This window comes from Strix aluco, chromosome 22 (genome assembly GCF_031877795.1).
Source record: "Strix aluco isolate bStrAlu1 chromosome 22, bStrAlu1.hap1, whole genome shotgun sequence".
In the NCBI taxonomy this organism is placed as follows: domain Eukaryota; kingdom Metazoa; phylum Chordata; class Aves; order Strigiformes; family Strigidae; genus Strix; species Strix aluco.
The window spans coordinates 1,480,242-1,506,196 of NC_133952.1; the positions used below are offsets into that span (position 1 = coordinate 1,480,242).

At 40.6% G+C, this 25,955-nt stretch overlaps 1 protein-coding gene across 2 annotated transcripts in view; it reads right to left on the bottom strand.

The window, feature by feature from the left end:
* Nucleotides 1-25,955, bottom strand: part of PRDM16 (PR/SET domain 16) — a 342,713-nt gene that overhangs the window by 233,440 nt on the left and 83,318 nt on the right. The gene's annotated exons all lie outside the window — the stretch shown is intronic.

The following is a 25,955-nucleotide window of genomic DNA, read 5'->3' on the forward strand; positions in this document are numbered from 1 at the left end:
CTGAAAACAATTCTCTCGGCAATATGTATCACAACAGCTTGATGTAAATGAAAAACAGTATGGGCGTTTTTTTAAAAAAAAAATAAAATAAAAAAATCATTGTTCTCTTCAAAGAAAGAAGTCCAGGCTAACAAAAACATACAAAAGGAAAAAAAAAAGAAGAAAAAAAAAAGTGGTACAGATAGCTAATGGGCTCAAATACATTGGATAAGCAGACTTTGGCTGCCAGAGGCCCGTGATCCTAAATAAAGAGAATAGGGTCCCTCAAGTAAAAGGCATGATTAAAATTACAATTAAAAACAAAGAACCACAAGACAACAGAGAAAAGAAACCTGAGTCTTGACAGCTTCACCATTCTTTTGCTAGACTGGTTCTTCTAAGGAGACCCACAGTAATGGCATTTGCTTTAGGAAAGCTTAAACCTTTTCCCAAGTGACTTTACACTTCCAGCCTCCTCTTCTGGAAACAAGCCATAAACCAAACCCTGCAGTGTGCCTCATCAGGGACCTCCCTGGACCTCCGAGTGGTCCAACAGAGGCGACAAACTGTAGCAATATGGAATACTGAGTTAGAGCAGTACAAGGGAACGAAATCAGTGAGACTTCCCACCAGGTGAGGCAGCCAACCTCGATGAAACAGAGTTTGGAAATGGGATCCAAAGCTTAACTTACGTGGCTGAAACGTTCATAGGTAGATGAACCAGTGAGATTTGGCTGTGCAGCTAGGGCTTCTCCTTCTGCATCGGTATCTACAGAACAAGGAACCGATGTGGAAGTGCTCAGAGAAAGATTATTCTTTCAAATCTCTTCACGGCAATCCCATAAAAAATGATACAGCTTTGAAATTTTATTTCATTGGAAGAAAGGTATAAGTTCAGCTTTATTTTTTTTTTTTAGTAACATGCTCCAAAATATTTCAGTTCAACATTGCCAAATCACTTCAAGCTCAAGATATTTCAGCATAACTTTATAGAACAATCAACATTTTAGCCTTGTTAAAAAAATTGCCTTTCTTGTTGTTAAATAACACTGATAAACTCCCTCACAGCAATTAAGATTTATTCAACAAATATTGTCCAGCCCCATCAGAAAACTTTTTACAACTGAATACACATGGTTCTTGGTCTGATTTCCTAGTGCCAGATATCTGTGTATAAGCTCACAGATATGTTATTAAAAATATGAATGGATCTACCATGTCCTACACAAGGCCAAAACAACATGTATTTTATTTAATACAGTATTGGTTTATGTAAGTAAGTACCAGTGGACTTTTACATAAGTTACTAAGTTTAAATTTATAGTTTTCAAAGTCTTCAAAAGACAGCCTCTTTGTTTCTTATCTACCACAAAGAATTTGTTTTTAAACACAGTTAACACTTAACCCAGATTTGGGATTGCTTAATCAAGTCTTAATTTATTCTGTCTCTCTCATTGACAAATAGGGTAGATTTTTCTAGGAAATATATGCCAAACCCAGTGTTCAAGTACACTAATAAAATTTACTTCCAAAGCAGAAGCTGCAGCAAGATGTTGTTCGCTCTTCTCCTGCATTTATACAGTCCCCATGGTCTCTAACACAATGTTTAAATTCTAAACTAGGTGTTACAATATTTTTTTTAGACATCTCTAAACTGGTCATGTTTGGTACCAAATGTCTCATTTACCAGCACTCAGAAACACTGCACATAGTTGAGAGCATAAGGGAAGAACACTTCACCTCAAAGAAAAACATTAAACCTGGACAATACATCATTATCCAATATACTGCACATAGGAAACGGGTTAAGATTCTAATGGGATCTTTAACAGCCAAAACCAGTCAAGACTTTGCTTAGTGTTCAGTCTGAAAGAGAGCATCTCCATCCTGAATTACGTGACAATTAATAATCCCTGATGCAGGAAGTTTTCACTACAGTTCAGTGATTTAAACACATTTCTAAATGTTGCTATCCATAAAATTGTATCCACAAAGTGGATTAAAATCACAAAAATGGCATTCTGCTTTCTTGTGGTGGTTCTTTTGAGATCGTTTGCCTAGAACCAGCAAACATTTTTATACTAAATTCAGACAGGAAAAAGAGTTCATTAAGGGGAAACAGAACCCCAAAGTATACAAAGCCTTTAACTTCTCCCAAGATAGCATCTGCACCTCGTGGTGAAAAGCAATGCATTTTTAAGCAGTATAAATATTTCTCCTTGTGTTCTCCAAGATAGCCTCTGTCAGAGCATCTTTGCAGAAAACAGAAAAAATGTCGTATGCAAGCCAGCCTTTCCTACAGCACACAAACAAAACCAAACAAAAAAGCTGCAGGATTGCTGCTGTGCCCGGGTCTGCAAAGTGAACCTGGTCACTTGACATTCATTCCAGCAGAACACTGAGAGCTCTTTTGTTTGTTTGTTTGTTTTAAAGCTTCCCCATGTTTTCCTTCTCCAGTCCCTCTGGTTTTCTGCTCCCTAGATAGCCAAATATATAACTTGGAAAACGTTAAAGATCTCTGACAGGTCAAGTGGTATTTTTCTTCATATACATGACTTTAGAACGGTGAAATTGCTTGAAGAAGATTTCCCATATGTATTTGATAAAACAAATAAGGCCTTATAGCAGGGTTATTCTACACTTGTTTTCTACTTAATACTAGGATTTTCAAATGGTCCTTCATTGGTCAGCTTGGCAAGAGTATAAAAATTGCAGTTAATGCAAGCAAAAAGGAGTTGCTCAAAGCCCCTGATCATTTCCATGAGAGTGCATCTGTCTAACGTGGTTCCGAAAGCCACCACCACGAGGACTCAAGCCGTGTTCCCGCTTGTCTCTGCAATCTGAGGTACCGGCGGGCTGCACCCTGCATGTTATGAGTCATATGCTCTATAGAGTGCACCTATAAGGCAGTTACCTCACTAATAGGACCCAATGTTTCTCATCAGCATGGACAGAATCAAAAGTCCTCATGAAACCAAGCCAAACTCTTCTGTAATTAACTATGAGACGCAGCTCACTAGTTAACAGGTAATCAAGTACTGGTTCCTGCTGCAGCATCAAAACACCCTGCTGACTTCTTCAAGGATGGTGCCTTTGCCGTGTCATTGCTCCCTCTCTCACCCCATTCTCCAGCCTCAAAAGCCACCTGGGACAAGACCAGCCGCCCCTGGAGGACCACTCCATGCCCAGGCTTGGTAGCAAGTGTCAACAGTTCTTTGAACATGAGTGTCATCGGAGGCTTGACCCGGCAAGGAGCTGATGGAAAGGGAGCAGCCGGCCAGCCGTGCTCGGCAAGCACAGAGAGCTGGCTTTGCCCAAGGTCTGCACCCGGGAGTGGCCAGGGCACCCTGGAAATATCCCTGAAACAATGAAGGGAGGGAAGGATCCACTACTTACTAATACTAAACATTCATCCCCACTATACCAGATCATATACCCTCTTTTGTTCTCTCTCTCTTCTCCCTCCCAATGCAAACACAGACACAAACTTTCAAAAAGCCTCTGTGCATCTGAACAAACCTCTCTGGAACACAAACAAAATCCCCAACAACACTTGCCACATCCTATCACAACCGTAATAAAGATGTTTATAGTTTTAACCATCAAATAAAGTGCTTAATTCCACCGAGCTTGTCCCCTCCACTCAGTCACTCCACAGCTTCATTTAGCAGGCCAGTGGTAAAAAAAATTCATTAATTTTTATTAACAGGGAGAGCCATTTGTTCCCTGTGACAATATTTGACTTGTCGAAATGATTTTCACCTCTGCCATGAGGTGCGCGCTCCCCACATACATCACCCGATTACTCCAGGAGCGGCCAGAGTTGCAGTCATTAGCCAGTGAATTAACGACAATCCACAGCGCTATTAATCACGCTGACAAAAGCGTTAGCTTGCTGCTGACCCGAGCACGGCTCTGGGACACGAGCAGAGGAGAGGAGAGCACAGCCACAGGGCTAGGAAAGAAAGGATTTTTTTTATTTTTTTTAAGCTGCTGAGGCAGGGAAAAAAGGGATAGAGAAAGAGAAATTAGATAGCAACAGTGGAGCAGAAGCAAGCTACACATAAAAACTGAAGAAGGCACAAAGGTGCTAAGAGAAGGAGGAAGCAAGGAGAAACCATCAAGTCACCTACTGTAACTCAAAAGTACAGCCATTAAGCACCATGTATTAACTTCTTTTTAATTGTCTAGGTGGTTCAGGGAGCCTATTCCACTGACTTTCACTAGCAAGCCTCCAAACGAGCTGTGGTGGCTTGCAGCAGTCTAATTTTGAGTCTCCATCTCAAGCTGCCCTCCCCTCCCCACCGTCCTCACCAAGTGTTACTACTCACACAGTCCGCAGCTTTGTGTATTAACAGAAAGTAAGAGCAGTGGTGTAAGGTAATGCTTTGGATGAGAAGAATACCTGTCACCATTCTGCCAGCCTGCCTGTAACTTCCAAGAGAGAGAAGGCAGAAGCGGTAACCTCTGAAATCAGCAGCACTTTTCACGAGCCAGTTTTGGAAATTCTTGGAAACAGTTAGTTTAATCAAAGCTGATCCCCAAAGGCCTCTCCTCTCTCCCCTTGAAGATTTCAGAGGGAATTCAGTGAATCCTCCTATCCTACTTCCAAAATAACAGTCTCTGAAAACTGCTGGCTTCCAGATCATAAAGCACTAGCCACTTGTGCCTGGAAACACTGAAAGAATCTGTCAGTGTAGCACACAGTGCCTTCTGGCATACAGCCCCAATTTTTTTGCTTTAACGTGGCTTCTAATTTCAGGTTTCTAAACACTACGCAAAATATTCAGAAAAGATACACACCAAACCCAACCACTACAATTCTTTGAAAATTTGTATTTTTTAAAATGGCACAGTCTTTGTGCTCTGACAGTGCTGCAGTAATCAAAACCAATACACGTATTTGACTGCAATTTTTAAATTGAAAAACAATGTCAGCAGAAACAGCCAAAAAAGGAAATCTGAAGAAATGCAGTTTCCATATGAATACATGAGGAAGGAGACTTACACAGGCTCTGTGGTAGTGGAAGAACAGGGAAAAGAATGAATCTTTGCAATAGTTTTTGAATGTTCCTGCTGTATTGTACAAGCAGTGCAAAGAAACCACATTGTTTCAGTCTTGCCCTGTACCATCAGTTTGTAACTCCCACTAAAGCAGCTCCAACAGTAAGACCATTGAAAGTTATGAAGATAATAAAACCATGGTGAGAATTCCAAAAATCTCTTTCGAAAGTTTTTACTGCTTTTTTTCCATTCATGACCTAATAAAGGACTTAACGGAGAATTTTCAGAAGTGCTCAGTGGCTTCTCCCCCCCCAATTATGAAGGCAGATACAGCAAAATACTGCAACTAGGACTAAGAGTATTACTAGGAGTAATACAGACTGCAAGGACCGGGGCTGTGAAGCACTTGTTGGGGCGTTCACAGTGTATTACCACCTCTAATAGACATTACGCCTCCATTGCAACCCACCAGCTACTAATCAATTCTCTGCACTCTCAATTCCCTCAGTCACAGTTTATCTTTCTCTAAAACCCTTTTTTAAAAGCAGTGGAACTGCTACTAAATAGGTTGATGTTGTTTCACTCTTACCATATAGAATGATTGTAGAACCTGTTTCTTGTTACTCACTTTCACCGGTTTAATTCTCCTTTTGCAGCGAGGAATATCGTAAGGAAAGCTGGGTTCGGAAATCCATGATTTCCTGTCAGTTAATTCATTTCAGCAAAACAGAAGGCAAGGTGATATTCCTGTTTAATGCTGCAACTCAGATACAGTAATAACCAGGGGCTATAAGGGATTCCATCTGCTGCCATTTTCTCTGCACTACTGACAGCACCAAGTACCCACCTTGTGCCAATTTATGCTCTTCCACCCTGAAGCCATTTTGTCCCATTTACAACTTCTACGAATTTTAACATCAAAGCAGGAACAAGAACCAGTCTAGGTGCAAACCACTAACCCTGGTTCCACCGCAGACTGTTCACTCCTTTGGATTAGCAAAGGTTCCCATGGCCTTACACACAATACACCAACTACCTTTCATTTTCTAAGAACTCAGTTTTGATGCAAAAATAGCATTAACTCTAATAAACAGCATTCTGCTTAAAATTTGTAGTGCATGGAACACCTGCCTGGAGTCATCTGTTTCAGGACTAGCTCCGCAGTGTCATCCCGTCCAGCCAGGCTGGAAAGATGACTGCGAAGTCAGGGCTCTCTAGGCTGGGCTCAGCATACATCTCGCTCAGGCAGGAGCCCATCCTCCCTCCCTGTCCGAGCCCTTGACCCACGCAAAGCGCACAGCTGCTAGAGGACATGAAGGAAAGAGATGGGGAAAGAAACACCCAGCCTTACTACACCCTCTCCTACAGATCTACCCCATGAGTCTCCCCAACTCGGTAATATTACATTCAGCATCCCTATCACCTCACTCACAGGTGGGAGATTACTGGTCTGAGTAACGAGATCGAGCTAACTTCCCATTTAACAACTGGTGGTTGCCTCCCCGTTCCACCACCTTTTCAGCCCATCGGCACCCAGGCTCGTTACACTCCCCACTACTGACTAGGAAGACTTTCATCGAGACTTGATAGCTAAATCTGGAAGGATTTACTGTAAAACTTGATACAACTCTTTTAGTCCTGGAGAGATCTCTATGTGTAGATCTACACGACATAACGTTTCTTCCTCCTGTGTTACTCCTGCTAGAAATACTTTTGTTGGGCCGTATACCATGGCAGAATGATTCACATTCCAGGCTGCCCAGTAACACCACCAAAATCCACGGTCTCCTCTTCCCTACAACTTGGGCTTTGCCAGGCCACAGCATACAATAGTCAACTGCAGTTGAACAAGCAATTTTTCTCTCTTTGAAGCTATTATGAAGAAAAATATTTAAGATAAAAATATTTTTACATTTTGCTTCTGACTGGCCAGCAATAGTCCCACATTGTTTGAAATATTAACTGTTACCAAAGGGAACTTAAAGCTTTCACTTTAAGAGGAAAAATTCTTATGCTCTCAACCAGGTGTCTAAATGACTATTATTTTTCACTGTTTATTTTTCAGGAAAAAATGCGGATGCACTGAAAATATACCAGTCAAAATGAGCATTTTATTTTTATTTAGAACCAAATACAGTTACTGTCTTCTAATATTGCCTATTACTAACATCATCCACCCAGAACAACAAAAACAAAACCAACCTCTTCCCAGATGCTCAAGAAAGCTCTATACCCCATAAAGAATACTTTTTAAAACTAAATAAATACATTTCAATTTTTATATCTTCTGCATCTCTTTGGTGTTTAAACTTAGGTTGCACAGCACCAAACTTCAAACTCCATCTCTGCACCTAGTTTGGTGCTGAGCCTTTCCTCTCATGGCCATTCCCATTCTATTCCCCTTTCAACAGCTCATTTTGCATCTCACCTGAAAATCTATTTTCTTACCTGACTTTGTGTTCAGTGCCTTTCTTCCTATGTCACCTATTGTTTAATTCTGCAGCCAAGTTAGAATACTATATGCATGGAAGTTATTGCAGAAAGTTCTCTTTTTGAAATAACATTTAAAATAATTACTTTTCTTAAATCACTGATAGGTTCTTTATCTCTGTTTTGATTTTTAAGATATTCTTCTTTGAGAAAACAGATGTCTGGCTTTGAAAGAGAGAAAGACCATCTTTTACTTGCCTGGGGCAAGGTGTAGATTCAGAGCCCCTAGCTTTACTGCTCTTGTTATATCCAACAGGAAGATAGAAAGCAAAGTTACATTAAAAAACAAGCAAACAAACTAACAAAACCAAAAAAACCCCACCCCTAACCGCTTCTGGCTGCCCGAATGCCGGGTGTGATGCATGACAGCAGCCAGTACAGTTCTGAGATGGTGAACAATGAAATGAGCTTCCCTGTGTTTATTTTGTCAGCTCTCAGCCATTCCTGAGAGCTCTTCCAATTGAACTCAGCTCACTATTTTAATTGCAGCACCTCCGTGTTTCGTAGATCTGTGCTCTGGACCCTACTGATCTACAAAAGTGAGGGGCAAAAATCATGTACATTTACATGACAAAGCTGTGAAAGCATGCTGTTGCTGCCCCACAAGATAAATTAGGGAACCTTTTCCAACCAATTCCTGGATATGATCCTTGCTATCCCAGATCATCGTTTTTGTAGTTCATTCTCAAAACAAAAATTCATTTAAAATGCTCAGTGTATATTAAATGACAGAAGATTTTTTTCAAGGTTTTCAATTAACTGAAAAAAATAATTAAAAAAATTTAGATCAACTCAATTCAGAATGGAATCTGGTTTTGTAAATCTGGGACATCTTAGTCCTTTCATGCTTTCTCTTCTTTTTTAAATCTAGGTCATTTCAGGTCAGAGCTAAATTTTTTAACTTTTCTGAAATAAAACACTACAAAAAATATTCAAGTCTCTGTTTGGACATTTTAATGGTTTTCCATTTTTCTGATCAAAGCTGCTTTCCAAATTCTACCTCTAATACTTTTTTCTTCTTTTGTAAATCAATTAGCTGTTTAAAAAAGCACAACACTATTTAAATCTGGACAGATACCCTACACAGAGATGGCAATTCATCACTCATGTCATCTCTTCTGGAATCCTAAGATTCATGAAGGCATTTACATAAATATGGGTAAACTGAGTAAATGAATCTGAACCTGACCATCTCCACAGCTGCCCACACCAGCATCCGTGTCAAGTTGGCCCTGCTTTTGTAAACACAGATTCACAGATCCAGAGATCACAAAAAGGAAAATCTGGTGCTTAATGTTTTTTCCGTACCACTTTCTGGCTGCTTTATATCTTCTTCTGAAATGCATGGTGAATGAAAACATTAAATGTTTCACAGACTTTTTAACTTAGGGTCTTCATCCCCACATATTTTTCATATTACTCATATTCCCCTGCTTGAGTTAAACTCAAACAGGCCTGGAACAACTTCATTAACATAAAACCACATGATAATAGGAAACAGAGCCTTTTAATGGTTTATTTTCGTATTATCTTGTGATATATTTCATCTTCTCCCCCTTTTCAGAGTGCTACTACATTCTGTTTTCACTCTGCTTGCTGGTTCTAACTGAGCCCGGGCTTGGCAGCAGGGAGCAATCACACATACAACAGCAGATTCCATTAAGTCCAGGCACTTTTAAGCTCACAGGCTACAAAACACAATGTCACTACCTTCGTATAACATTAGGCCCAAACTTTTCACGCCCCAAAACATCTTCTGCTGCTATACACCAGTTGCAGTGTTGCTGCTGTATAATCACCCGATAAAGTCAGTAAAAACGCAGACTGGTCTTAGCTGAGGGAGGTCAGAGTGGCAACAATACTCCTTGCTACCGGCTGATAAGGAAACCCCCTCCACAAACTGAGCCTATTCTTGCAGCTCCTTTGCTTTGCAGCTCGCTGGTTTGGATGCTGGGAGCACTGCTGAGGCCGATCTGGGTTTGATCAAACTACCCAGCTTGGTACCCGGGCAACCATAAAGGCTCCAGTAAAAGATACGAAATGACCTGTGTTTAGTTTTGACTTAACCTATAAGCACACTCTGCTACATCCTGACATTGCCCAAATAACCCCCCATAGAATGTCCCACATCATCTGTGAAAAAGAGAGTCTTTACCCTCTAAATTTTGTAATAATACATACGCGTAGATGATCAGGGATTATGACAAGGGAAGATCTTTTGCAATAACACATTTTCTTTTGTCCCAAGACCACAATTTCAAAATTCTGGAGTTGCAACATTTTTTATGAAGGTTAAAGGAATCTGAACTTCATGAGAAATTGCGTTTGTTTCAGGATGGCTCTTCTAACTTACTTCAGCCGTTCCTACTTCTAATAATGAATAAAAAAAAAAATCTTTACAGGATTTCTACTTTAAAGTATTTGCTTTTATTCTTGTCTTTTTAAACATGTCTTAAAAAAATCTTTCACAACAGCTTAAATGCTAAAGAATTGCTACAACTTCCTTGCTATTTTGTACATAACTTAAACCCTAATTAATCAAAAACCGCAAGGTAAGTGTATTATGTCTGACTATAAAGTACATTAACTTAGTATTCATCGACTATATTTAATCTGTTGCTTGAGAGGCTCAGTAGCAGCCTTAGACTCGTCTTTAAAAAGGAATGGCAATTTCTAGGATTCACATTCTATCATAGCTCAAAGTAGGTTCTCTGAATAAATGGGAGATGGAAATCAGTGAGATATATTAGCACCAGTATATATTTTTCATTTCCCTCTGTCTCTGCTTCCAAAAGAATATTGGTGATGAATTTGCAAATGGTTCTGGATTATGACAGAGTTTTTTACCCTTCATTATTTATCCCCCCCACTGAACACCTCTATTAGAGATTACAGTGACAAATGCATGAATAAAAGGCAAAGACAATATTTTAGCACTGCGGTGTAAATCTCCTTTTACGCATTATTAATTTAAAGAAATCCATTATACCATACAGCTCTGAGGGGAAGACAAGGTTACATAAGAACTGTTATAGGCAGCTGGGGGTCAGCTGAAGACAGAGCCCCACCGCCACCACCCTGCGATGCTCAGTCTCCCAGGCGCTTGTCTGGGAAATCTGCTTTTCTTTCATATTCTTCTCCTCTTAATTTCTTTCTTTGTTTTTATTTAACACAGGCAAGAGGTAGCTGACAGCCTGGATGAGTCCTGCCTATCTCAGACTGGACACAGCATGGGCAGAAAGACGACCAGCGCGCCTCAAACGTGGATTATTCTCCACGTCCCACGGAGGGGCATGGAAGGAGCCACGTATCAAGGGTGAGGGGAGAAGAAACGCTCCTTTGGCAACTCAACACGTTCAGCCATTTGCTGGAATTGCAGAGAGAAGTGTGCGTGGTGGGAGAAATTAGCACTTGCTGAGTAGTTTTTTTTCTGTTGTGGACCCTTAATTCACCATGACCTGGACTAGGGCCCAAATTTGTATCGCGTGGGCCACCCACAAGCTATTAGGTAGCAAAACTGGTGATTCTACTCTAGGCTTTCCATATATGCTTTCTCCAACACCTTTGAAACAAACATTATTCTTTCTCCTCTCTTTCCCCTTTCCTTTTCCTAAAGACAGGGCTTAAATCTTGGGCAAAAACCTGTAACACAAAGCTAAGCAAGGCTTTGCACAGAATCTCCCTCTCCAGCCCTCCAACAGAGTAAGAAGGGGAGGAAATGCTGCTCCTATCAAGAGGAAGGAAATAGGAAAACAGATGGAAAGTACTCAGAATTGGAACAAGTGCGTTTTAAACAATACAACAGGTCCCTTTCACTCCAAAATAACAGAACACTTCTGTGGAAATCTATATACAATCATGCCATCGACAACAAAGATAACAGGGAAATAATTCTGTGAACCTGAACGGAGAGTACATTTTGTGAGAGATGCTAATCACCAGACACAATCTCCATATAGCTCCCATCATGCAAACCCAAGCCTTTGATTTTACTTGATTTATTTTCTTAAATCTTGCAACAAAAGACTTAGGACTAAAATACCCATAGCTTACACCTACCAGTGGCTTAAAAAATACCCACCCATTTGCAAGAACTTATCACCAGTTTGTTTCTTACGCTGCAACTGACTGAATTATTTGCAGTTCACCTACTCAAAAATCTAGTCCTGGTTTGGGCTTTTCATTGACAGTCTTCTAAGAGATTATACGTTGTTCTGATTAAGATCAATCCTACAAACACTTACTGATGAAACACATGATGGCAAAGATTTCACTGGGATTCTCTCTCCGTGTGCTTAAAGGAAAGCATGAGCCCCTCAACAGAGACTAAGGATGAGCAGTACTGGAACCAACACGCAACTGGAACGTCTCAAACTGAGAGCTTTCTGTTCTACTTTCTACATCACTGTGGGTTTAGGCACTTGAGATCCTGTGTTTGAAAATGGAGGGTTTAAACATACAGCCATTTAAGTATTACAACAATATAGATTAAGCACCTACTCCTGCTCCCATTGACAAAAAAGTTAATCTCCCAGTTTTAAAGGGATTAGAAACAAACTCATAAATTGAAAGGTTCTCGCACTTCAGGTCTTTGTCCTTCAGAAGAGGAACACTTTATCATGGTCCTTGTACTACGTGTTGTCACCTGAGCCCCGTTTCTATTTCTCTACCTGGTGTTTCTTACAACGTGCCAGGGTGTTCCACTGAGGCTCTACATCATACATTCAGGCTTTCTAACGCCAGTAATAAAAGGGACTAAAGAAGGACCAACACAGCTGGTGAAAAGCAGACCCCAGAAGAGTGGAAATTTTGTTCTCAAAGGTCAAATAAGGTTGCATGGTAATTTTGAAATTATTTGATTTTATGCACAGGACATACTGAATACACCCCATCTGAGGATACAATAGTTCTGCTTCTGCTCCTGATGACACAGCTCAGAGTCAAAAGAAACACAATAAACACAAAGGAGGAGGAGGAAGATCAAATACTAAGCTTCTCAAAAGCCTAGTAAGGGCTAAACTCTGACTTGATCTACTTTACGCGACCTACTTTTAAAATAAATTTTGGGGAAATAGTTAATTTGGAATTTTCTTAGCTCCTACATGATGAAGTACAACAAATCCCATCCCTTCAGAGCTGAAAGGACATTGGGAAATAAACGCTTAACAAACATACAGTTTTAAGCTTTCAAGGCTGATTTTAGATGTTCCAGTGTTTGCTACCCCATTGGACACATCAAAAAGGAAAGGTCTGTGTAGAATGCAGGTACTTACAGCTTTCTGAAAAATTGGGTTTCTTTAAGATGTTTAATATTGGAAACTTAAGCTCACTAGTTCTCTTTCAAAATGTAGACTATGGTTCATTGATTTCTTTCCTTCTGAACTGAGGATCCCAGTCAAGGGGGTTGAAAATAAGATACTTAATAGTAATTTTAAACCCCTAATTTGTTTGCCCTCCCCCATGCTCCCTATACCTTCACAATAAATCCTTTGAAAAACTGGAAATGCTTTAGTGAAAAGACTGATGGGAAAAGTTAAAAAATATCATGCAAGCAACATCAAGTTATCTCTGTTATTTTAGGCAAAACATGTTTCCTGCTTTTTTCCCTTCAGACTTACTTAAAGTCTGCTGTAGAGCTCAGGCTTCAGACTATTCTGTCAATCAACGGTTAGAGAGGTCACTCATATTGGGGTTTTACCAGTGTACAAACCTCCTTCTGTAGAAGTGCCTTCACCTGTACAAAGCCCCGGTGTCGGCACAGTAACCACAGCAAGCGGCTCCAGCCCAAGCTCCAGCTCACACTGGGGCAGCAGGTCTGGTGGGGAGAGTTTAACCCAGTTCAGCAACACACACAAAACCAGCTGCAAATTCCACCGCTGCTGACAAGGGCACAGCCCTGCGAAGAGGGGCTGACCAGGTTTGTGGCTCCAGTGTGTGCAGGAGGAGGATGGGCCACGGAAGGAACTTGCGTGATTTTCTTATTTCTGGGACAGGGGATACCTTGTATGAAGGCTTTTCCTCTCTAGCGACTTCAGCTTTTAAAACATTAACGTTTTTATAAAACACAACACCTGAAAGGCCACAGTGTCACTCTCCACATCACAGACATCTGAAAAACTACCATGGGAACCATCACAACATACTAAAATTTATGTAAAAATCACAGAAATACTTCCATAACCCCTCACTGAAGTTGATGAAAAGGGTCATTATTGCACCTCAGTGATCCTGTCCTAATAAAAGAGAAATTAGTCTGTTTAATAACAGTGCATAATGAAGACTGTAGAATAAAGCAGTGGATAATTTGTCAGTGATTAGAAGGTCAATGGGTCAACTTATGAACAACTGAGTTGCTTTACCTGAGGGTAGCCACTTATGTAAGATGAGAAAGCTCCTCCTTTGTCTCAGTTATCTCACCACTGGTACATTATCAAAATAAAGCTTGTAACTTATCAGTCACGAGGGAGGCACAGCCAGGTAACTACAGTGTCTATCAACAGAACTTGGAATTCTCACGGTTTGTTTGAAATGCTTTTAAAAAACAAGACTTATTTTTCCAAACGCAAATACCTTCCCCGCCTTTTTTTTTTTTTTTGAAAAGGCAAATAGTGCCTTCATCACAAACTTATTACGGGATTACATTACTTCTGCAGAAATATTTTTTTATCACAGTCATCTCAAATGGAAAAGTCTGCAGAAGTAACGAAGTTTTTGCTCAATTTGGTTTGTAATCCCTGCAGCATTTACTTCTGATCCCATCCCGGATAATTCAAGATCTATTAAACACAATGCCATGATGGTCTCATTGCTGAACAATCCACTGCAAAAAAATGCTTCCTAAGAAACCTATAAAGGTGAATTATTACCTGCCAACCCTCAAATTCTAAATTTGGTGATTTTCCACAAACAGTTGCTGAAATCACAGCTAAAACAGAAGAGGAAGCCATGTTCCTCACACTGTGCTAGTTTTGGGTAACATTGTCAGCTGTAACCAGGGAGGAAAATCAGAGCCATAGATTTCAGAGTCATGAGATTTTTCCAGGTATCCTGCACATAGCTGTATATACATTTTAGGGGCCAGGTTTTGTCCTCAAATGCCTGCACCTGGCCCCAATTCAAACTGTAGCACATGTGTGTAGTAATGTCATTTATACAGGCTACAACTAAGATTAAGACCATCTCATGGTAGATGCCATAGAGACAACAACCACACAAGAGCCATGCCCAAAACCCCTTAGACCTGAACAAACAGAAAAACCCAGAATCTGTATCCCAGCGGTACGGATGAGGAGCTAAACCCTACAGATACGAAGCAATTTGGCCAAGGTGACAGAGTAAGCGCTAGGAAAGTGTCTCTGCTTTTGCTAAAACCTGCTTTAAAGCCTTTGCCACAAAATCATCTTTCCTTTACGCTACTGGGGCTCACGCTGGGCAACATAAATAGCTGCACCCTACTGCCAGGGATCTCTGTGGGAGGCACTCGGGTCATCTCTAACACGAGCAGAAACTGCAGCGGAAGAGGAAGGGTCCCACAGAGCGCTGAGCGCGTCTCCTGACGTACTCAGCCAGCTGGTGAGTTCAACAGAAGTTCCCTTTCTCTAGGCACTGAGCTTTAAAATTCCTTAAAGATTACAGGTATCATCTTGGCAAAGGTTTTCACTAACAAGGTGTTTAAGTATGTGGCACAGTGTGACCTGATATTCCTGTGTTCCTTTTGAAAATTTAATTCACAAGTAGACAACAAAGAACATCTCTGATCTTCAAAAAGGCTGAAAGTTCACTCCGAACCTCTACAAACGCAAATAGTTCTTATTATCTTAAGGTAAAATAATAATGGAAAATAGTAAAAAAAATGTAGATTATTCCATTTATTTCTAACAAAGATTAATTAAAGAAGGCTAAAAATATTAGCAATAATTTTTAGTGCACATATGCACACACACACACAGAATCAGGTAAAGCATCTCTGTTTCATAAGATCAGGTTCCATTCAGTCAAGGGATAGAAAAGCTCACTGAATTTGAATTGATAATAACATTGTGACTTGAGCTCCAAGGAATTTCCACCCCCTCTGCAACCACCTTTTTTTTTTTTTTTTTGCTTAAAATAATTAAATTGGATGAGGCAAGATACCTGATCAGTTAACTTTTCCATTCCTCCATTTCCAATGAAATAAAATCTAGCAACAAGTTTTTGCAAAAGATTGTGTTCTATGCCAGTGGGTCAGTGGCCAATTTAACCATAACAAATAATAGTCTAGTCTTTCAAAGTTTCAACTTTTTTTTTTTTCAAGGGGAAAAAAAGAATCTGAGTGCTAGAAGACAGTTTGGATTTCCTCTGCATTTTTACACTGCCAAGGCACTAGCACATTTTCCCTCTAGCTGGCTAACACATCTCCCTGGTGAACACGTGCAAACTGCAGCTTCAGACAACCCCACTGCAGCAGAGTCACTGACATTAACTACAGGCGTGTTTGCTCTGAAATTGTGTAATTTCTTAACCGCACGAAATTCAGGTAACATCCACCTTCAGTGCAACTTGTTTGGCTTTGCTGTTTGCATTCTGCAACTTAAATGGCTCTGGTTGCCGAGGAGTTAAAATACTTCAGTTCTGAGTTAAGGAACAGTAAAAGTTCTAGTCCAGAGACACTTTTTTCCTCCTTTCCAATGGTGATTGGCTTCCCCTGCACCTCTTTTGTTTTGAGAATTTTGGAGTATGCAGACTTGTGTAATGCAGAGATTGCTTCCAATTTAATTTAGTTGTTTTGTCTTTTATCATAATGGAAACGAGGACAGGATCCTTCTCAGGCTTTCTGCCATGTAAAAGGATGCAGACTTTACTCTTGTGGTTCCTCAGAATGATGGGGGGGGAGAGCAGGGGGACAAGGATTAAATAAGATGCTAACTCAGGGTAATACAGCAACTTCTGCATGGCCAGCAAGACCCAGAAATCTATGGACTCTATGAATTAACATTTGCCTGAATATTACACATAATCGGCTAGATGTCGTTCCCCAGTAATCTAAAGAGCCCTTGCTACACTTCATGGAGAAGAGCACGCCAGCGAGTGACCCGACGAGTAGGTCCTCTGCTTCTGGATCCGAAATCCACTGTGGATTCCAACGGGGAGAGATTATATTCATTATAAACTTAGCCCAGAACTATGCTAACAGATTGTGTCTTCTCTGAACGTTTTTTAGGTAACTGCTCAACGGTTGGAGTAATCCCATTGGTTCCTTGGTTCCTCAACTAGTTCACTTCAGCTTTTTGCTCAGAAGGTTTCTCCCTGCAAGCCGACGGGCAAAGCACCATCAAAGACAACGCGACGGGAGCCGACCTTCAGCAACTACCTGTGAGAACTGGGGGGCTGGTCACTGCAGCCACCAGCACAAAACAGGGCCCAGCTGGACAACCAACCTTTTTAAACAAGAGAATAACAAATAATGACTGTTGTCTTTTCACAGTATAAATATTTGAACTAATAATCATTCAGGAGAAATATGCGAAGCTTTCAGGATTTACAAACGTTTTCCCAAATTCCTGGCATTCAGCCAAGCACTTAACAGAACATTCTGCTACAAAGCACAAATCAAACTACAGGTGCAAGAGAGACAACTATTTCGTTTTTTCCTTTCAGGTACACTCCAATGCCTAACAGTTTTTTGGACAGCACTGTTTCCAGGACGGATGGAAGTCTCAAGTCTGTGTGAAATGGTACATTAGACAGTAGGGCACCAGATTTAGGTGACAAAGGCACTTCTGCCTGTAAGAGGAGACTTGAACTTCATCAAATCCACAGAAGACAACTAGTCATCCTCCTACTTAGCCAGCTGAAATGTTCCAAGAAATATCACACCAAAGGGATGAAAGGATGAAGCAAATACTGAGGAGAAGATGATGTATGACTACTTGTGACTAGTAAGCCTGCTTCTACTTACACACACTAGGCAAATTCATGATTTCTGGCACCAACTGCAAGGGATTATGAACCCAACAAGAAGGTTTTATCCTGCTGGACAAAATGTGTGTCAGGATCAAATCACCTAACCCCATTCTTATATGTGAATAGAAATCTCTTAGTCAATATTACTGGAGCAATTTCCACTGTAGTGCTTTGTCTTGCCTTTAATTCCCTACATTTTACACTAAACTAACTGATATTTCTTTTGGAAAAGATTGATAGGTACAGGAACTTTAAGACAAACAACATCCTTCGCAGCTCGTGGAAGGAATGCAGCGGAATTGTTAATAGCACCCGTGTGCAGCAGCACCGTTCAGAGCAGAGCAGGCAGACAGCTTCATCACCTGGGCCGGCCGCAGCGCGCCCACCACGACCACAGGATGCCGGGGACGTTACATCCCGCCCGCAATCACATCCCCCTTCGCTCCTTCACTGTGCACAGCGGGTGTCAAAGAAATCAGCGTTCTCTGTACGAGAACACCTTACAGATGGAAACCTTTTCAGATGCGAGGTCAGAAGCAGAAGAGGAAGCTCTGCCCTCTCACCTGCTGCTTGGAGACACACCCACCCCCCAAAGGTCTGAGACAGCCAAAGATGTTCCAAGTAAGAACTGAGATGCATTTGCAACACTACAGACACACATGCTGCTTGTTCGGGAAAGCAATATCCTCCACTGGCATTTTGAAAATTTTGTTAAAAGAGTGACAAAGTACATCTTAATTTTAAAACCACTTTGCATTGTCACAAACCTCTCATTTATTGACCAACCTGACAACTGACTTTTGAGAGAGAAGCATCAAGTAAACATGATGCAAATCTATTTTTAGCCATGAATGACTATTTAAGGAAAGTTCAAAATATTAATTCAAGATAAAACAGTACTTTCAATTTTATAATCCAGCATTTACATGCAAAAATAACAAAATAAAGCCACGAGCATATTGAGTGCAATAATTCTGCACGCTTAGCAACCGGCTTTAAGCTTTATTAATAGTTTCCATGAAATCTGAAGCACAGGCTCAGCTGAGCCCCAAATATTAGCGGCACACTTATGCAGAAGAACATGAAAGATGAGCTATTACTAAACAGCATATTTTGACAGGGCCAACAGATGGGATTGGGTTTTGTGGAGCTTGCAACTTCCAACTACACCTTCGAGAAGAACTGTTAGATATTGCATCAGTATTGCCCCTGCGGAGCTGAAACAATGCAACATTGCAATTTTAATCAATAAATACATGAATGAATGATGAAAAGCAGCAAAGAAAATCATATGGTGTATATACAGAGTTTCTGTTAACGCTGGCAAGGGGACACTCAGCTGTGGACCTACACTTCAGTCTCTAAGCTTCTATCTAGAAGCCTGGGAGACACAAAAATCAGAGGGACAGATCTTGATTTATATTTAGTAATGGAATCAGTTCAGGAATCACAACTTTAAAAAAATTACACTATTGTCACACAGTCAGGCAATGGAGAGGCAACACATGATGAGATGGCAACAGTACAGGGCTTTAAATCTTAATGTTTGCTTAAACCCAGGACAGACACAGCTCCTCACACATCCATCTGCGTGCCTGCAGAATGGAAGCACCTAAGTGCTTCGTCCTTTATGGATGAAATAGGTTATCAGTGCATTATAATCGCTAGTTTAACAATATGCCAAATACCTAAGGATTTGAGAATATGTAACACAAAATCAGCACATTCAGAAACTTTTCAAAAGCTATCTCCCAACACGTTGTATAAGCCATGTGATCTGATAATCCCTGTTAGACAGAGAGAGCAGATTACATGAAATCACAGCATACAGTTCTGATGAATTATAACACACTACAAACATGGCATGAGATACTCATTTGTCAACGTATCAAACAAATTCAAATAGCTCCTCCTCCATCCTTTGGCTAACTTTAGCCAAAGCGTTCAGTGATTTGCTGGAAACACATGCAGAGCGCCAAGTTTCTGATTACACTGTTAAACTCTTCTCTAATCATGATTCAGCATGACAAAACATGCACTCCTGGAAGCGCAAGAGTGCTTCTGCTACAGGGTTAAAGGGGTGGAGAGAGGAAGAAACCCACACACAACACAACACAAACAAAGCCAAACCCTTCCCAGGTATGTGTCCACCTGCTTGGACTGCACAGGACTGGAGCAAAGCAAACAAAACCTCTGTGCTATCAACAGATAGCACAGTTCATGGTTAACTTCAAGTAGCACAGAACACACCTCTTCACAAATAGCAGCTCAGACAACATCAGGGGGGAAAAAAAAAAAACAAAACCCACACACCCACAAACTTTGGAAGGGTGGATGTCCCTGGCTTCCAAAAATCAAAACCCAATGTAAACAAGATCGTTGTTGCTATACTTACAAGTCAACATGACAACAGGGAAAACCTGAAATGCTCCCCACAAAGCAGAATTTTTCAGGTGGCTCATTTTCACTACATTAAGCCCAGAAGCCTCCAAAGATGTCTGTCTCACCTGGGGATCTTCACTCCAACCAGACTACAGATCTCAGAGGCAGTTATTACCTCTGATAAATGTTTGCAGCGTATCCAGCACAACATTTACGGGTGGGCCTTTCAAAGAGGACTGAACCACAAATAACCATGGGCACAACAACCACCGCACTGTATCAGAGAAGGGCAGGGTGTTGTTACTCCACCATTGCTACATCTTTCACACTTGAAATGTGAGTTAAGTCACAGAAATGCTATCCAAATTAAGATGAAACCCCATTTTGAAAGGTAACTTTCCTTCTCTATCTCCAAGCCACCTATTTGCATTAGTCAGAGGAGGCAGAGTAGCTGAAGCACGGATCTGATCCGTAACATCAACTCCCCAGCATCAACACCCATTTGCCAGGTGGATAAACTGAGGAAATCATTACCCCTCTCCCCGGAGTCAGAACACAAGCACCTCTAAAACACTGTATCACTTAAATAAGTGCCTAAAAGTGGAATGCAGTGCCCAAAGCCAGACAAACAATCACAAGTCAGTAAAAACAAAAATAGAACAAAAACTACGAGTCCAGACCTCAGTGTCTTGCACCAACCACATTAAATTACTAAACACATTTCTAGGAACAAAATCCCTGAATCTGTGAACTGAACATAGGAAATAAGAAAGCTCTGAGTAAAATGCTAGAGCGGTAAGAAGAACAAGCCTTCAAGGAACAGTCTTCCTGCCATTCAGCTGCTAGCTTGTACAGCTTCAGAAGACAGAAGGTAACGGGCTGTTCATTTGAAATTACTCCTCTGCTTCAGATAGGTATTGTCCAGAAGTGCATTTGGCAGCAGTGATAATCACAGGAAAGACACTATTTACAAACACAACGTTCATTAGAGCATGTTAATAACAGTGATATACAGGTATTAATAATTTCTCCATTGGATATTACTATTGTGGGTTTGACCCTTTGCTGTGGAACATCCACACTGACAAATCTTTTTCCCCACACACAAACCTTTTTTTCAAGCCATCTTTAGTTCTAAATGGAAGACTATAAAATATCTTTATTAAAGTTTGGTCTTAGATTAGCAAGAGGGCAATAGCACTGACTCTCAATCTAGTGCACACATTTCCCCTCTAATGATAAAGTAAGGGAAAGCAATGTGATGGCTCTTTCTACCTTCCTGATTTATAACTGTCTATGACTATAGGTCAAATGAATGAAAAGCACCTGGGGAGCACGCTGCAGGAACAAGTCCTTAGTGCGATAGCAACCCTGGAGTGCAGAGGAGATAGCTAGTCCGACTCGGTCAGACAAATTAGATAATTAAATGGAAACAGGCTAGATATATTGCACTTTCTTAATTGGGTTATCAAGAAACAATAGTGACTATGAATGACCTCACTGTCTGTGTAGTCTAACACTTCCCTCTGTAGGAACTCGGAGGGAGTTATTCGTCTAGGCTAGGGTTATTGTTGGCCTAGAAAATGAATGCTTAAGAATAATTTTTTTTTCCCCTCTCACCAGAAGCCATTACAGATAAAAATCTAGGACTGCTGATTTGGAGGTGGGAGTGTGCATGGGATGCAAAGAAAAGAAGGACTGCACGGACCTGGTATTAAAAATTAATAGCTCTCTCAGCATTAACTGATGTGCAGCAGATCATCGGTGCTAAAGTCTGGGCTTGCTCACACCCACAAGTCTGTCATCACTTGAATCGTTCAAACAAAATGGTTGTGTGCTCTGTGTGTGTGTGTGCTAGAGAGAAATAAAATACCGCTGTGCTTCTGAGATGCTACAGAGAACACAATGGTCAGAAGGCAAGAGCGGAAATTAGTCACCACTCAGGCCAAAAAAGAACCCATAATGGGGATTTGATGGCTCAAGTCTTCAGTGCTCCACAGTCATAAGTGTGCATCTTCATGGAAGTCGGCACTGAGAGAGGGGAGGACAGGAAAGAGAGGAGGAAAAATTCTTAGGTCCCCCATCTACAAAGCATCCATACCCCTCTACCAAGAGTGGTGGATGTGAAAGAAGAGAGTCAAGACCACGAGAGCTAAAAGGATCTGTGCTGAGCATGGCTCATGTCTCTCCTGCTGGCAGATCAGTGTATTCTGATACAGAGGATGTCTGAAGACTCCTGACATATCGCCAGTACCAGTTTAATACACCTGCCCCAGCCCTTCTCACACACTGTTTGCCCTTAAGTATCCATAACTTGGGTCCTGGTTGACCTGCACTGCTAAAAGACTACCAAAAGCTGTAATGCCAAATAAAGGTTCATCTGTTCCTCCTTACGGGACCGTGCACCACACTGGCTTGGTACGTGGTAGCTACTGCTTGTCCAGATTTGCATTGCTAAGCCAAAGTGCTGTGCAGTTCAGGATTGTGAAACTGCAAGTTCTCAGCTCCACAGCCACTCATCTCAGAGGCACCCCCAGAGGCCCAGGAGCATTCATGGGTTAAATTAGGGACAGACAGACCTCTTGGAGACCCTGCAGGGTGCGGAGCTCTACTTCTTGTCTCTCTCACTGTCCACAGGGACCGCTATGAACACCCGCCTCTTTCCAAGGTAGGTACATGTGGTCTGCGCTGCAACCCCCCAATAGCTCTCTAGCTCCCCCGTAACACAAACACTCTTCACTTTCACCAACTACTAAATTTTAAGAGCAAAGAATCATTACCAAAAAACCGCGTCACTTTTGCCTGCATTGCCAGGCAAGGTGGCCATTCCTTTTTCTTCTACAGAGCTGGTCTGAGAACAGACCTAGGAAAACATTGCTCTAAAAATGAGCGTATGTTGCAACTGAGTCAACCAAATATTTAGATATGTCACCTCTTAAGCAGAAAGTGAGTTACATCCACTTCTTACTACGTTGCTACAGAACACAGTCTAAAGCTATCCAAATTCAGTATTTTAAAACATTTTTTAATAATGCCAAGATCTTTATATTATCTACTGAGCTATCATCACTCCATCATGCTCAGATCCTGTTTTTTAAAAAAAAAAAAAAAAATCATATCCAGAACTCCTTTGGAGAAAACCATACTAAACAAGTCACATGCTTACTGTGCATAACACAGAACGACCAAGTGCAGGGGTGGAAAACTGAACATATACTTTAAAAGAACATTTGAAAGAAAGAACAAGCATATGGCTTATGTTTAGAAACCTCTCTTGACTCAACAACCCCGAGGCTACCGGCTGCATTGAAGCTCAAGCTTAACTTGGTCTTAGTTGTCTGCTGTATTTTGCTAAAATAGCCCCTTTACCCTTCATTGAGTTAATGAATATTATGATCTTACTTGTGTTCAGTTATTAACATCCTGAAACTGATTCTAACTCCACACACACTTCCATTTACAATGCAGAAAGTAGCTGTACCCAACAAACTAACAGTAAAAATGCATTACAGGATATTTGCAGCTTGTAAGTTTAAATTTTAAGCACTTCCTCAAAGACAGTGCTACCTAAAGCTACTTTTACTCAAGATTCCTATTAAGATGCCACATTCTCTATCCTTATTTTTATTCAAAATGACAGGAAACTAAAAACATCAAGTGTAGACCTTCTACTTAAGCCTCCAAGAGATCTAATGAAAAACATAACTGGGGGCTGCATCCAAGAACACGTTTAAGATTCTCTAACTACAGAAAGGCCACTGACATTCTTCAGTCAGTTACCCAGCACGAGACACTGGCAAGTTCGGGTATTTTGAGACCCAAACAATAATTTCAAGATAAAGAAAAAAGAAGACTCTTCCATTTCTCCTGCACCTTCTGTTCAAAGATTTCAAGCATTCAGGCAATGTCCACAACCTTACAGAAGCAGTGAAGTACTGATATTCTCATTTTTAGCAATAAGCAACCCAAAGCAAGAGAAAACAGTCCCGGGATAGCATCCTGTCGCTCCTAGACAATGGGGACTTCGTGAAAGAAATGACCACGAACAAAAAAGCTGTGTACTGGTTGACCAGTTTAAGGCCATCACCTGCTTTTTTGTGAAGGGTTCTGTGCACAGCCCTGGTATTTCCCTGTGTCCCTACACATTAAATATTAACAGGCTAGCTGAAAACTGAACCGTTTCAGAAAGAAAAGATGACAAGGCTTTCCACCTTGAGAAATATCAGAAATTTACTCCATCAGATACAAGTTTCCTCAAACCCCTCAGGATACTGGCTGCCTAGTTAGATCTACTGCAATGAACAGGCACCCAGAGAACATCCCGAGAACGTTTCTCTCGCTCCCACAGGCAAAGTAACACACACATACACACACACCCCCTTTTTTTACTGTTCAGGAAATTCTTAACTGAGAAATTGTTCTCATCATTTTTATGTAAATTGATTTTTCTCTATCAGTGGATAGGATTCCCTCAGACACAAAAAAATATCTGAAAAGAGCTATATCAAATTCAACATCTCTATAGGATGGAGTTTAACAAGCATGAATTTTGGCAAAGACTTCTAATTTTATCTTATTAAAATCAGGCATCCAAATCAATCTTCAATTATTTACAAATTTGGATTTCCTGTGACCGACCATTTGCACTGAATCCAAGGAGAGTAATAATTACATTCAATTTTAGCTAAAGTTAGGTCATTTTTCTCCTAAACTATTAAAAATAAATTAATTAAATAATCCCCGCAGCTGCTGCCAGACAACTAAAATTTGCTTTTGAATTCACTCAGCCCCTTCTAAACGGAACAACGTCATGAATGTTACCTCAAAAGCAGTATCAGTGATGGATAATTTGCCTTTATGTATTAGATCAATGTGGTTAGGTTCAACATAGAAATATCAGTTACCATTTGGGAGATTTACATGAACCTTCTGCAGTCCTGCTTTATAGTCAAGCAGGGCAGAGTTAATTATTTCTCCAGAATTTATCTTCGGAATGGATATTCCCTCGCTATGTTATTCACACTACTTTGCAATGAACTCTGCACTTTCCTACTTTTCTCCCAGGAAGTCGCAATCGAAGACAAAAGCCTGCAAATGATAGACAAGGGCAGAGGCCGTGTCCAACTTTGATATCTTGTTGATAACGTATTGTACAATTAGATCAATCTGACAATTTCCATTATGGCTGATAAAATATTTATTGAGCCTTGGAGATGATGTCTGATCCCTGTGCCATTTGTTTTACTAATGGGGGAGATATTTACCAAATCAGTAAAAAGCATTCAAATTTCAGATCCTCATAGCCTCCCCAACATTAGATTTGCAAATTACTGGCTGAAGCCATAAATTACAGCACAGCACAGCCAGACTGATGCCAAGCTGACAAGGTAGGTAGATGGCTTGCGATGACATTGTTTCATAGAAGCATTAATCATAGCGGGAAAGAAAATACTCTCAAATTGGTCCATAAGTCTAAATATTAAGGAATGAGAAGCAGGTTGCCGGGAGATAGCTTTAGCTGCAGCTGGAAAATTAGGAAATGAAAAACCCTTTCTATTATTTAACAAATCATCTTAATAATGTTTTACGCTGTAGTGCCAGCAAGCAAACGAAATTCCTATTCTTTCCCATTTGCTCTTTATCCTCATTGCTCTTTAATAGGAATATTAATAATCTGAGGATTGGTGCAGATGTAGCCTAAGCTGTATTTTTCTTCTGCCACAGGTTAACTAAAAAAAGGATAAATACTGAAAGAAAATAAAATTTTATTTTCCATGTTTAAACTGTTTGCTTTGTCAGCAACACCAACAGGGGCTATAGCTCCTCTTCTACTATTATGTTCAAGGTCAAGCATATGCTTACTTATGTGCAGGCCAAAATTATTAAAATCCCACAAATCAGATAAACTGCAGAAGCCAGCTTACCATGAAACACTGAGACAGAGGTCTGTAATCTTATGAAAAAATACACGTGTATCATTGTTGATTAAATACAAGCCCTGCTGATTAATTTAGAGAAAAACACCACCTTACAGGGATGATTATACAATGAACAGCTTAAAATGCTTCCCTGCTAATAGCATTGTCAAAACCCAGAACCTTACAGTACATTGGCCAAGGGAGATTCATAGCATGCCATGACTAAAGTAAGTTGAAGGT